Source organism: Myotis yumanensis, unplaced genomic scaffold, assembly GCF_028538775.1.
Source record: "Myotis yumanensis isolate MYYU_CA2020_CCGP unplaced genomic scaffold, mMyoYum1.0.hap1 SCAF_14, whole genome shotgun sequence".
NCBI classification, from domain to species: Eukaryota; Metazoa; Chordata; class Mammalia; order Chiroptera; family Vespertilionidae; genus Myotis; species Myotis yumanensis.
In genome coordinates this window covers 17,680,707-17,695,054 of record NW_027223765.1, presented here as the reverse complement: position 1 = coordinate 17,695,054, position 14,348 = coordinate 17,680,707, and the positions used below count along the sequence as shown (strand labels likewise).

At 41.1% G+C, this 14,348-nt stretch overlaps 1 protein-coding gene across 2 annotated transcripts in view; it reads left to right on the top strand.

Moving 5' to 3' along the window:
• Positions 1-14,348, top strand: part of RARB (retinoic acid receptor beta) — an 851,244-nt gene that overhangs the window by 198,409 nt on the left and 638,487 nt on the right. The window contains exon 1 of one of the 2 annotated variants that reach the window (XM_070433308.1): positions 2,547-2,609. The exons of the other annotated variant lie outside the window; for it this stretch is intronic. The gene's annotated coding sequence lies outside the window, so the exon portion shown is untranslated. Of the gene's footprint in view, positions 1-2,546; positions 2,610-14,348 lie in introns of those variants that run through there. 2 annotated transcript variants of the gene reach the window in all.

The window sequence follows — 14,348 nt, the reverse complement described above, 5'->3', positions numbered from 1 at the left end:
TACTATATTTAGTTGCCCTGTGTGGGTTGTCACAGCCTCTCTGGCTAAGATGGGCTGATCATTTCTACATTTTCATGCCAGGCAACAAACTTATGAGGACACTGCCAAGTTGGCTTACAGCTCGGCTTACCCAGGCACCTCAATGCCCCCACCACCTGACCCCATAGAACATTCCATAGTGGCTTGCTGCTGAGCCTCCCTTGCCCGGAGTTAATCCCTCGTGGGTGGGGTTTTAGACACTCAGCTCATGCCTATTGTCCCAAATGGGAAACTCAGATATGGAGAAACTAAGTCAGTTTTGTGTGACATCTCACCTCCCCCAAATTTCTGATTCCACTGCTTTGAAGAGCTAGCAACCTTGACTTTCTTTGGAGGAACAGCCCTCAAGCCACTGGAGCCTACTGAAGTACCAAGAAGTTTTTTCCCTTAGGAGGTTGTTAACTGTCCGGAAAATATACTGTCCAGAAAAGGAATATCAATGCCTAGCTCTCTTAATTCAGTTTGAGGCCATTTAGACTCAGAGGCTTAACTTAAACTCATGAGCTTTCCCAGAGAGTCAGAACAAGCCCTACTTGGGGTGGGACTACCAGACTTTTGTGTGTGGCTTTCTCTTCTTCCCTATTCTGCTCATCAATTCCCTGTGTGGTTTCTCCTGAGAGCACTTTCTTAATCTCGTGCAGGATTTCTTTAAAAAAAATTTTTTTTGTTGATTTCAGAGAGGAAGGGAGAGGGAGAGAGAGATAGAAACATCAATGATGAGAGAGAATCATTGATCGGCTGCCTCCTACACGCCCCACAGTGGGGATTGAGCCCACAACCTGGGCATATGCCCTTGACTGGAATCAAACCCTGGACCCTTCAGTCCACAGGCCAACATTCTATCTACTAAGCCAAACCGACTAGGGCAGGATTCCTTAATAAGTCCTCACTTAGGGCCTGCTCCTTGCAGCCTGAACTAAGAAACCTATCCTTGACAGGGAGTTGGGTAAGAATGGAGCTCTGCCCTAGCCAGCTTGGCTCAGTGGATAGAGCGTCAGCCTGTGGACTGAAGGGTCCCGGGTTCGATTCCGGCCAAGGGCACATGCCTGGGTTGCGGGCTCGTTCCCCAGTAGGGGGTGTGCAGGAGGTAACCAATCAATGATTCTCTCTCATCATTGATGTTTCTATCTCTCTCTCCTTCTCCCTTCCTCTCTGAAATCAATAAAGAAATATATATTTTTCTTAAAAAGAATGGAGCTCTGCCACCATTGTCCCTGTGATTCCAAATCGACCAAAATTAGGTTTTCAAAGCCAGACTCAGTTCCTAGAGCTAGCAGTGGAAGCCAAGGAGCCCTCTGCTGTTGTCCGCCTGACAGACCATCACCATGTCCTCCAGTATTTAGTTAATAAGACCTGAAGCTGTAGAAAGTAGAGTAGAAAATAAGGAGGGCGAGTTCACTACAAATAACATGATAAAGTGACGGAATGGCTAACATTTGTTTGGTTTTTTAGTTTAAGCCGTGTTGTGACTGAGGAAGTTGAAACAAGAAGCCTGGACAAGAGTCGGATAATTAAGATGGCCGCATTGGCAGGAGATGGTTTCCCGTCTCTGATACACAGCATTTATGAATGAAAGTGCTCAGCATCTCAGTGGCTCTCCTTTTGAACTGGCTCATCCATTACGGGGGTAATGATTTTCCGTCTGGGCAACAGCAAAGCCAAAGGCCTATTACACAGGCAACATAAAGTTAAAAAGACATTATGAATAAAACGTTGGCTCGTGCCGGCTTTTGCCAACTCCAGAGAAGATTGCCTGGTGCCGCCGACACGTGTTTATTACACTTAATAATGTTTACATAATTCTTCCTCGAGCTCATTAGAGCTGTCAGATCAGAAGTAAATGTGTTCCCCCCTCTGTTTATCTCTAAAGACTTCGCAGTCAATAAAGCAAGATGAATGACACCCAGGGTGCAGACAATGTACTCCCTGGTTTTGCAAACACTGCCAAGTTAAATCCTTGGCCCCGGTGGGCTCCTGGGTTTTAGAATTGCATCTGATCAGCCCCTTAGTTCTTGAGCAAAAGAGCAGTGCTTCTCCAGCTTCAATGTACTTGAAATCACCCGAGGAACTTGTTAAAATACTCAGTGCTAGGCTTCACCTCCATAGATTCTGATTCAGTTGGTCTGGGGTGGCGCTCAGAAATTTGCATTAAGGGCAATGCAAGCTCTGGGCACGCTGATGCTGCAGGTGCATGGACCATACTTGCCCTGTTCCAGAGAGCATTTCTCATCCTCTGTTGTGCGGAGAACCCCGTGACAATTCGGGGCATTTTGGTCTGTGGGATGCTTCCGCAGCCGTGGCGAAGACAGCGGTGGTTGCAGCGGGAGCAGCTGCAGCTGCCTCATCGCCACTGCACGAGCGCGCGCGAAAACCCCACTGGGCCAGCTTGGCTCCCTGCGGTTGTAGGCCGGCGTGGAGGGGCGGGGCCTGGCGCCCGGGGGCGGGGCCTGGCGTCTGGGGGCGGGGCTCAGAGAGCCGGCTCCCGCTGTCTGCTCCTGGCGACGGAGGCAGGGGCTGAGGGCACAGCCAGCGGGCGGCGCGCCGCGGACTCCCAGGCAGCCCGCGGAAAGGTAAAGGCAGGAGAGCGCGCCGGCGGGTCTTCCCGCCCGGCAGCTGCTGTCCAAGTCCCGGAGTGTCCCTGGGGCCCTAAGCTGTGTGTGGGCGCCCGGGGTATTTGCATAGCATCCAGGGAAGGGCAGCTGAGCCACGGTTTTTGCGTGTATCGCGGCGGGGCCCGGGGTCAGGGGGGTTTGGGGTCTGCAGCAGGAGCCTGCTGCCATCCCAGGACAATCGGACTCCGAGACAACTTTGCGCAGCGGTCCTCCTGCAAGTTCCCTTTATTGCTATTGTCTTAGCGCCTCCAGTCTGACAGTCTCCCCGGACTCCAGCTTTGTTCTCATCAGGCCAAACCCGCGGTCCCCGAGGGCGTGAACTCCGGAGGCGCTGCCAAGTTGCACCTGCCAGCCGGATCCGCCCAAGCTCCCTTCGCATCCTTGCCAGGTCCGGGGCGGTCCTGTGTACAAGGGCTGGGCACTTGGAGCCCTGGCGCCCACGGGGACAGCGGTCCTCGCCCCATTCCCATGTGTGGTCTGGGATCCGGACTGGGGTGTCAAGCCTCCGGGATGCGCGTGATTTGGGGCCGGAGAAATGATGAGAAAAAGTTTGGAGCCTGGGCTGGGGTTAGGGAGCCGGCAGCGCTGAGCTGCACAGGGCAGTAGTTGGAGTCAGTGCTAAGGGCTTGGCGCCCGGCATTGGGACAGGGACAGGGACAGAACCTTGGAGGCTGAGGCTCCGAGCCTGGGCTGTCAGCAGAGAGGGGGTGCTCCTTGTGCGCGCGTGTTGGCATGCAAAGGCTGTGTGTGTGATTGCAGAGAAGATGGGTGAAAAGAGAAAGGAAGGGAGAGGTACTAAGGACATAGCATGTAATTGCAGTATCCCGTGCGCACTCCCCCCGTCCAGATATTTTGGAAAAGCTATGCATGGGATGCCTCGTGGACCGAACTCCCGGAGGTGGGGAGTCGGGGTGGAGGAGAGATAAGTTTTAGCCAGCACTGGAGCTGGCTTTGAAAGTGAACAGGTGACAGAAGACTTCTGTGTGTATGAGTGTGTGTGTGTGTGTGTGTGTGTGTGTGTGTGTGTGTGTGTGTATACAGCAGCTAGGGATGCTGGATGGCCCACTGACCTCCCACCCTGCCCCCTCCCAGTTGGAGACAGTGGGGTGAGTTTTCCTGCCACTGCCTGCCTGAGGCTGGCAGGCAAGGAGCAAAGTGATGGCCTCAGAGTGGAGCAGACAAAAGGGTGTACTTGGTCGACCTCCGAAGGCCAGGCGCCTGGTGTGTGTGTGTGTGTGTGTGTGTGTCTGGAGGGGATCCCTTTTCTGCCAGCTAGGGAGAAAACACTGGGAAAGAGGGAAGATTAGGAGCAGGAGAAAGACAGGTGAAGCCGGTGTATGAGTAGTAACCAGACCGGAGGAAGAAGAGAGCAGAGATTTTAAAGCATCTTGCCTGAGAAATTATAAGTGAATTTTCAAGAGATGCTATTTGGAGGGGGGGGGGGGACTCTGAAGCTAAAATTTTAGAGGAAGGGGCGCAGTTAAGTTGGAGGGATAAAAAGGTATTGCAGCGAGCGATGTTAAAGTAGGTCTGAAACCTTCACTGAAGTTTATTGCCGGTTTTAGCTGATCTCCCTTGACACATCTTTCCAGCACCTACTCCGGAAGTACCTTTTGACTGTCAGAAAGAAGTAAAAGGCATATATACACAAATAAAATGCAGCTAAAATGAAGTTTAAATGAAGCTTTGAGCAGGATTAAATGGCTTGTGTAACTGCTGAATGTTGCTAAAGTACTGTCAAGGCTATAAAATAGCCAGACAAAAATAAAGGGAAAAAATAATTGTAACAAGAAAATGAAGGCTTTACAAGAACTTCAGTAATGAACACATAACAATTGATGGTATGATGCAGTAATTATTTTCGTATTTACGCCATTAACGATTGTAATTTAACGTTAATGTCCTGGTATTTTATTCCTTCTCATTTGCAGACAAAAGCACATCTGAGACACCATCAGGGAGTAATTTGGTAATATAAAGTCATGAATAGAAAACACTAAACCATGCTCAGAACTCTGACAACATAAAGCGTGAAACAAAATAACCTCATTTGCTGTTTATTATCTGTCTTTATAATTCTGTTTACTATCATTTGCATAAATGAATAGCTAAATTGTATAGTATATCCCCTTTAGGAAAAAAATACTTGATGCTTATAGATATACTAGGAGGAAATTGGTAGGCAGGTAAGCCTTACATTAAGCACGAAAAAGATTTTTTTAAAACTTTGTAGCAGTAGAAGACGTCTGGAAATAATCAGAACACAAATTCAGCCTACCTAGGCATCCTTATTTTATTTAACTTGGTTCAAGTAGTTTTTAACAATATACACAGGTAAATAGTCAATGGGCAGACCCTAAATTTCTTTTCTCTACCTAATCTTAACCAAACTAAACCAGACCAATCCAATGTACTCTGTTTTGTTAATCTGAAAAACTTTTTTTTTCTAGTCAAACATTCAAAGTGTAAATTTGCTAAAACCGAGAAGGAAGATGTTTATTGGAGGAAGCTCAAAACAAAATTCTTTCAGCAGATACTTAAAGTTATTAACATTTTAAGACAAATGTCCGATCACAGATTTTAAAAATATTGTGTGTGATTTTCACCTCAGGAACTTTTCTAAAACTGCTTTACTCATATGATTAACAGGATGAATAATATCTGTATTAAAAGATATGAAGTAATATGCCAGCAAAACAGCTGAGTAGAATGTGTAGTGGTTGAGAGGCATCAGTCAATCACATGAATGCTTTAAAAATCCATTTATCTTGCCAGCCACACAAAATATCACAATGATTGAATGCACCTTTTCCATTCCTTACAAATACGCTGGCCTTATGTGGAACAGCACAGTGGAATGAGTATTACCTGAGAATGGATTCCATGTGGGATTAAGGACCTTGTATGTATTTTAAGTGCAGGGGGAAAAATAAGTGACAAGTGAGTTGCTTATTATTGTAGAGACTGGTGATTATGTAAGGTTAGAGCAAGTTCTTTCTGACTACTTGGCTGGTTACAAACTTGGGAAATGCAATGGTGTGAAGAAATTACATTTTAAATACAGGTTTAAGTATTATATTCAGCCTTAATGAAAGTCACTACTTCTCTATGTTTTCACAGTATTCCAAATATTTTAAAGGCTGTCGAATTTTTCTGTATTTCTAATGTTCTTAATACCATTGTTCTATAGAGAAGTTCTGTATTTTTTCTTTGTTTTAAAGGCCAGAATCTGACTTTTGGTTGATTTATTTATTTCTGAAACATGCTTATTAAGTGCCCATTATTAATTACCAGATATTGCACTAGGTGCTGGGGATTCAAGGATGAGTTAGGCTCAGTTCTTGTATTTAAAAAGTGAGGGAGATTTATGTGGATAAATAAAGGTGATAAAATGTAATAAGTGGCAGTGCTTCTTAGGGCTTCGGAAGGAGATAACCTGGGTTCGAATTTTACCTCTTCCTCTTCCTAGCTGGGAGACCTGGGTCACATTTTTTAACCTCTCTGAGCCTCAGTTTTCTCATCTGATCAATGGGGGAAAGCAACATCCCTGGATCATAGATTTGTGAAGATTACATGTGAACACATTTTAATATCTCCCACATTCAAAACAAACTCTGGATCCCACACTTTTCAGCATCCTTTACTTCATTTCTCTGCTCCATGTCATTGTCAAATTTGTTGAGTCTTGTCTCTAAATATGTTATCTCCTCATCCTCTCTTCTTTTCTATCCATCTTATTCCAACGTGGCTTCTGGCTTCACCACTTAAGGAAAAAGCTTCAGCCATAACTATTACTTGATAAGATCAAGTGAACTGCATTCTCACTCAGCTTCTGGGAGCATGTGGAATAGTTCACTGGTTCCTCTTCTTTATAAGTGATCTTTTTGGCATAGTAACTTTGGTGGCTTCTGTGACAATACACATCCCCAGTTTCCTCACTGTGCTTTATTATTTCTTACTTGGCTCCTCCTTCATTGCTCCATCTCTAACTAAAGGTTGGATCTTTCTAACCTTGGGGTTTCATCCCGCGTCCTCTTCTCTTTTTTAAAATATATTTTATTGATTTTTTTTTTACAGAGAGGAAGGGAGAGGGATAGAGAGTTAGAAACATCGATGAGAGAGAAACATCAATCAGCTGCCTCCTGCACATTCCCTACTGGGTATGTGCCTGCAACCAAGTATATGCCCTTGACCAGAATCGAACCTGGGACCCTTGAGTCCGCAGGCCGATGCTCTTCCACTGAACCAAACCAGTTAGGGCCTGTGTCCTCTTCTTATATCTCCTCTCCATACCCCTCTCTTTAAGTAAATTTTCATTCTCATGATTTTTAATCTTCTCTATATGCTGATTCAATTTATGTCTTTCGTTCATACCTGGCCTCTGAGCTCCAGAAACATTTATTCAATTGTCTACTTCTTCATTTGAATATTTTATAAGCATCTACAAGTTTTTATGTTAGAAATTAAAATCTATATTACCTCTACCACCAACACACTAAATTTATTCTTTATTCAATCTTCCTCATTTTGGGAAATGGCATTACCATACACCCAATCATGAAACCCAGAAACTTTACCACCAACACATTTCATAATTATTCATCATGTATGTGTTCTGTATGAGTGGTTTACCTGATAAATACAGGTAGGCCTACCAGTGTTGGTGGTTTATATCTGCATCTATTCTGATTGGCCAGTGACTTGACCATACCAGCTGATAAGTATGTTTTACTATTATCCCTGCTTATATCTATCTGCCTTTGTCCATTTCCATTGTAAACTTTCCCCTCCCCAGCAGAGTTCAAGCCAATTATCACCTCTCACCTGTTATTATTAGTATCACTATTTAAAGCTAAACTGACTTGCGAACTTGGACATCAATAAAGGGCAACCACCTTGTAAGATTTCCTACTAATTTAATACTAAGAGGTTGGATAGAGGAATTCAATTACAGGCGAGGAAATATGCTTGGTTGGCTTCCACACCAAAACAACAGATTATGGAATTTCAGGTTGTTGACTTTTTGCCGAATTTCGAATACTGTATCTGCATTTAATTTTAGGAAAAAGAAGTCAAATAAAGTTATATCACTAAAAATAGTTTAATCATAATGTTGAATGGTCTACTTCTTTTCTCTTATCCAACAGAGTACATTTAATCAATAAGCTTATCTGGAATATAATTAAGAGATAGTATCAAGAATATTAAATGTTGGTGTAGAGATATTTTGATAAATAGTAGCAAATAAAAGCAAAATAATTGTGATAAGTATCATCAGTGTCAAATTTAAAATTGCTTGTTATTTCAGTCCTCCACTCTTTTCCTAGGAGGCTGGTATTTTTAGCAAAATGGACATACTTGAGTACATTTACCTTTATATTCACTTCATTTGTGAGTTATAAGATTTTACTTCAACAGGGTAGCAGTGACGTACATGTAACCATGAAAACAAGACTCAAGTAATTTCTCAGTGATGTCATTGGCATTTAAAGATCATGAAAAATTAAAGCTTCAGTTCTTTAAAGATAGAGGAAATTTCATTCACAAAAAAAGGCTCAGGAATGTAAGAAAAATTGATTTAATTGTAAATGTACTTTATATTCTGTGTTAGTCTTATGATGCTGATCCTGGCTTTTATCTTGGGATTACATTGGGCTGTAGACTCAGCCTTTCTCTTTTTATTTCTCCCTCTTCCTTCTCTTCCACTATTTGGTTTTTTCCTTCTTCTTCTTTGATTCTCCCTTTTTACTTCTTAACATTTTCTTATCCCTTTCCTTTCTTTCTCCCCTTCTCCCATCCTTCATCTTTTTTTACTGCCTTTCTTTATCATCCTTATATAAGTAAAACCGAATAAAATAGAAAGATCTATCTGAGCTTCTGCCCTTGGTGTTATCACCAATAGAGGATTTAAATCGATCACTTTGCCCCTGCCTTATGTACCTGGTGCTCTTTGCATCCATCACCTCAAACTTACCCTAAGAACCTGAAAATTCTTGCTTCAGTTTTCCGTATGTCAACAACAACTATATATATATATGGTGGAAGAAAGGGATTGGCAAAATTGCTTTGTGGATTCACACTATTGTATCTAGAATTACCCCTTTCCAATAAGTGGTCTTTAGCACCAGATGATACAAAGGTAGCATGCCTGCTTCCTGCACTCAGGTACCATTTTTGAAGATGCATGCCCATCTTCACAGTGGTGATAACTAGAATAAGGATTTAAACCACAATAATATTTATTGAGCGCTTGCTATGTGCCAGGCTCTGTGCTAAATGCTTGATACATGTTATTTCATTTATTCCCCACTCCTGATGGGCCCATATTATAGACATACTATACTATAAACAGACTAAACAAGGTCAAATTACTTCAATAAAGGTTGCAGAACTATGAAAGTGTGGGAGTGGCAACTCAGATTTTCTTAGCTGCTATTCTCTCTATACCAGTGATGGCGAACCTATGACACGCGTGTCAGAGGTGACACACGAACTCATTTTTTTGGTTGATTTTTCCCTGTTAAATGGCATTTAAATATATAAAATAAATATAAAAAATATAAGCCTTTGTTTTACTATGGTTGCAAATATCAAAAAAATTTCTATATGTGACACGGCACCAGAGTTAAGTTAGGGTTTTTCAAAATGCTGACACGCCGAGCTCAAAAGGTTCGCCATCACTGCTCTATACTATAGCAGAGGTACTTTCTCAGTATCACCCAGGTTCTATATAACTATGAATACATTCATATTTATAGTGAACTACAAGGATACACTGAACCTATACTGTCTGCTTTAATAGGACACACTTCAAAGAAATGATTGGTGGGGAGAATGACATTCATTGGCCCTGTTGGCTTAAGTTGTATAGGAAGACAGTTGGGTAGATCTTAAGGTTAGATTCTTCCTAGGAAAGCATGATAAAGCCAATTTAGTATAGTCAATATCTCTCTCTCTCTCTCTCTCTCCCCCCGATATAGAAATGAGGAAGCCTGAAAACTAGTGGGATTTTCAGTGAGGGATGATCTAGCACCATAGGCTTTGAAAGAGATTTAAGTGGCTTCCTGGAAATGCCCTTCTTTCTCTTTCAAGGCAATGACATTTTAAATTTTTGGACAAACATGGTATAGATTGCTTTTGTGTGATAGTGAATGGAATAGACATTTGAACAGACGATAAATAAGATAGCATGGTGCAAGGAAAATGAGCCTTGACCAAGGAATGAGCGAAACTGAGCCCCCTATTCCATAAACTGAGGCAATCAGATGGGCTCTCTGATTTTTTTGCAGTGTCAATGCCCTATAATTCTATGCATGGGGAGGGACTGAATATAAAAGAGAGGACAGTTTATTATGAATACTGAGTGTCTTACCACGGCTTCTAAAATTAATTCTGTGTTCTAATAAAATTCATTCCTAAGTTGAATTACATGAGAGCAGGTGCAATAAAAAAAAAAACATGAGCACTCCAACAGCTTCCTGACTATAACCTTGTTCCCATTGCTGATTCACTAGTAAAGTTGGTCTTATTCAAATGTTAATCAGATTATGACACTGTGTCAAAGTCCTCCAATGGCTTCTGACCTCTCACTCTTACAAAAGCCTAAGACCTTACAGTGACCTATGAGGCTCTACATGATTTAGTCCCCTGTTACTCCTCTAATCCCACTTACTCGCCTCGTTTATTGAATGAATGAATAAGTGAATGAATGAACAATATTGAGTGAATGAGGGAATATTCAAGGTGCTCAATAGTGTTTGCTGAATAAATAAAGATGGGGAAGACATGGTTTTAATGAAGACACTGGAGAATTTAAGCTTAGAAACACAAGGCATAGGAACAATTTGGTGAGTGGATGAATACAATTAGAGCAATATATCAGCCCAGCTGGTATAGCTTAGTGGTTGAGCATCGAGCCATGAACCAGGAGGCCATAGGTATGGTTCCAGTCAGGGCACATGCCTGTGTTGCAGGCTCCATCCCCAGTAGGGGATGTTCAGGAGGCAGCTGATCAATGATTCTTCTCATCATTGATGTTTCTATCTATTTCTCTCCCTCTCCTTTCTTCTCTCTAAAATCAATAAAAAACATATTAAAAAATAAAAGGAGTATATCCAAACTACTGAATGCTGCCTTGAGTTTTTATCATTTATGTCTTTACTTAACAAGTATTTATTGCGGCTTTACTATATACCAGGCACAAATCTAAAGGCTAGATTTCTAACAATGAACAAGAAGTGAAAACTCACTGGCCCCATGTGGCTGATGTCCTATTAGGAGACATATATTGCAATAAAGTAGACAAAATTATAATTTCAGGTAACAATAGACCCTATAAAAAAACTTTAGCATGGAGTTGGGAGCAGGATAGGTTTCATTGAAGATTCCATACCCTCCTAGTATTAAACACTGAATTATGTGGTCATTAGTCCTCATTTCTCCTTTGCTGAAAGATGGTAGTGATCTCAGAGATGCATCTAGTTTAAACAGTCTTGTATTGAGTGATATATTTCTTGTCTTACTTAAGATTTTTGCATTAGTAAAATGAGGCTTCCTATTAAAATATTATTTGAAAACAAGAGTTTGATAAAAGAAGGTCGCTAATTGATGGCTTATGTGAATGTGCTCTGCACTTAATTTTAAAACGGTAGCATGTGTTCCACTGATACAATGGCATAAATCATTTAATAAAGTCAAATTTAGTGTAGAAAGGTTTTTTTTTCTTACCTCACACATGAATACATCAATGTTATAGTTACAAGAGATCATTGTGAAAATTTTAAATTGAAGAGTTTCAGTTTTCATGCAATTTTTACATTACTTAATTTTCTCAGTACCAATTTTGGCCTCTTTGTTTTCTGTTTTGTGTTAATTTGTTATGGCAGTGATAGAAGACGAAAACAGCTCAAAATCAATATGATTGGCTTAGAAACAAAAGTGATTAATGACAAAGTCTCACCAGCAAAGAAACAATGATTGCTGTGGATGAAGCATTCAGACTCTGGGGTAACTAGTGACCATGGCACCTGTATTAGTACTTCATCACTGCCTTAACAAGTTAACACAAATGTAGTGGTTTAAACCCTCCACAAATGTACTGTCTAATAAGTTTCTATGGGTGAGAATTCCAGGCAGGCTTGGTTGAGTACTCACAAGGCTATACAAATCAAGGTCTTATCCAGTTTGCACTTTTATCTAGAGATTCTAGAAAATAATTTGCTTTCAAGCTCATCCAAATTGTTGGTAGGATTCAGTTCCACATGGTTGTAGAACTGAGGTCCCTATTTCTTTCATGATGTCAGCTGAGGGTTGTTCTCAATTTCTAGAGACATTTCTTGGCTCATGGACACATCTTCAAAAACAGCAATGGTGAGTTCAGTTCTTCTCAAGTTTCAAATATACCTGACTTCCCTTTCCCACATCTCTTCTATCTCCAGCCAGAGGAAGTTCTTTGCTTTTTAAGGGCCTCTGTGATTAGATTGTGCCCAGCCTGATAATTCAGGGTAATCTCCCTATTTTAAGGCCAACTGATTAGTAATCTTAATTAGATCTGCAAAGTCCCATTTGCCAAGTAAGGTAGAGTATTTACAGGAGTGATAGCAGAGGGGCCAAAATTCTGTCTATCACAGAGCCTGTCAAATCTCCCTCTGAGAAATATGCTTGTCAACTGAGACAGACTATATGACCTGTCAACTAGATTGATTGGAAAACTATAAACTTTTGGTGAAGTGGAAAATGGTGTTGCTCTAGTAGATTCTGTAACAGAGCCACTGCAGATTAAAGAAGCCTACAGTATGAAAACAAAACTCAAATATTTGATTTTGTAAGACATGGCTTCTAAAAAGCAAGCTTAAATCACCAAGGGGACTTTCAATCCTGGAGTGCAACATTCAAATGCCTTCAGTTGGGAGGAGTCAAGAAGGAAGGCAGCCTGGATGTGTGGTAATCTTAGTGTGGATTGAGAACCTTACGGAGGGAGCCCTACTTCAGTTCCAGGTACTTGCTTTGCTGGGGAGCAATTTCAGTCCAGTAATGACAAATATCTGACTTGAAAAGGAGATTTAGAAATCTGGATTTTTGCTAGAATCTGGACATCTGTGTGAAATCTCCAGGTTTTCTTTTTATGCCAACAAAATCAACATTGAAAATAATAGGAGTACCCAAATGTATTTGGGAACTAAATTGGACATGTGGGCTATAGCAACTTATGGTTTTACTCATCCTGAGTAAAGTGTATGTTTGAGTAAAAAAAGTATTCGATATGATAGAAAATACTCAATTTAGGAACTGGCATTGACCAAGATATTAAAGCACTCAAATATAGTAAGACTAGGAAATTTGGGGCTTTAGCTTCCAGATGTAACAGTGCCTTTAGTAGTCTTTTAACTTTTTTAACTCATAGTAAAAAATAAAAAACTAAACAAATAAGGAAGGTAATTAATGCTATAATTCTGTTTCCCAAGCCTTGAGCCTCACACAAGTGTCTAGATTCTACTAGAATATAATTTTCTTGGTTTAGACTCTTCATGTTTACACAAATGAAAGGTATCAGGGTAAAGTGTGATGAATCATCCACTGAATTAGGAAGAGTGTGAAGGGATAGTTTGGATAATTCAAGCACGGATTCTGATTGGAACAACATTACATTTGTCTTTAGAGATAGGGAGACTATTCTTTTTTAAAAAAATATTTTACAATGTATAAAACAACAGGAAGAGACTGAAAAAGTTTATTGTACAAATTGAATCCGAGGTCCTTAGGGATTTTATAAATGTCTCTTACTGAGTAGGAGCAGGGCATCTGATGCTATAATGGCTGAGAGCACAGCTCTGTGGGTCAAACTAATAGGACCTTGAATTAGGGCTCTACCACTCACTAGATGTGTGACCCTTGGCAAGATAACTTCACTTCTCTAAGATTCCGTTTTCTCACCTGCAAAACGGAATCATGCACACCTAACTCAGAGGCAATTGTGAAGATTAAACGGACTGATGCATTTAAAGCACTTGAGTTACTATTATACGATTCTAGATCTGGGCACCCGACATTTTATCAATTGCTATCAATTCTCAGGCTGTGGATTTAAAAATGACAGAATGTGTAACTGCCTAGATAGGACCATGTTTATCTGTCCCTTATTAGATAAGGCAAAACTTTTATTTAGACTTGGTGCCTGAGGACCTGAATACAGTGCTGCTTTTACACACTCCAGCTAAGCCACGTGACTATGGGACATACAACTAAATTCTCTGAGCTTTACATTCCCTTTGGACAAAATAGAAAAGCAAGTTTTCTAACTCATAATGATCTTGAAATGATTGTTTGAGGCAATGTATATAAATGCTTTTCATAGATTTGGAATCTAAATTGTTAGTACTTGCTACTTCCCCTACTGGGCTATTTTTTTGGTTTGCCATGAGTAAGAGCAAAGAAAAATGTGAAGATGACACTCAGCACAGCCACTACTGAATCATTTAATAAGTGTTTATTGAGTATCTATCCTCTTTCAGCTATGCTAGGTTCAGGGGACAAAAATGAAATACAAACACAAACCGATGACACAGTCCCTAACCAACTTGTTGGAATTCCTGTTCTAGCCAGGACGATAAACACCATCATACATCGTGATACACACCTTGATTCAATTTCTTGGAAAGTATGGTGGAGAGCAATGGGGCAGTAGTTTGGGGAGAGAAT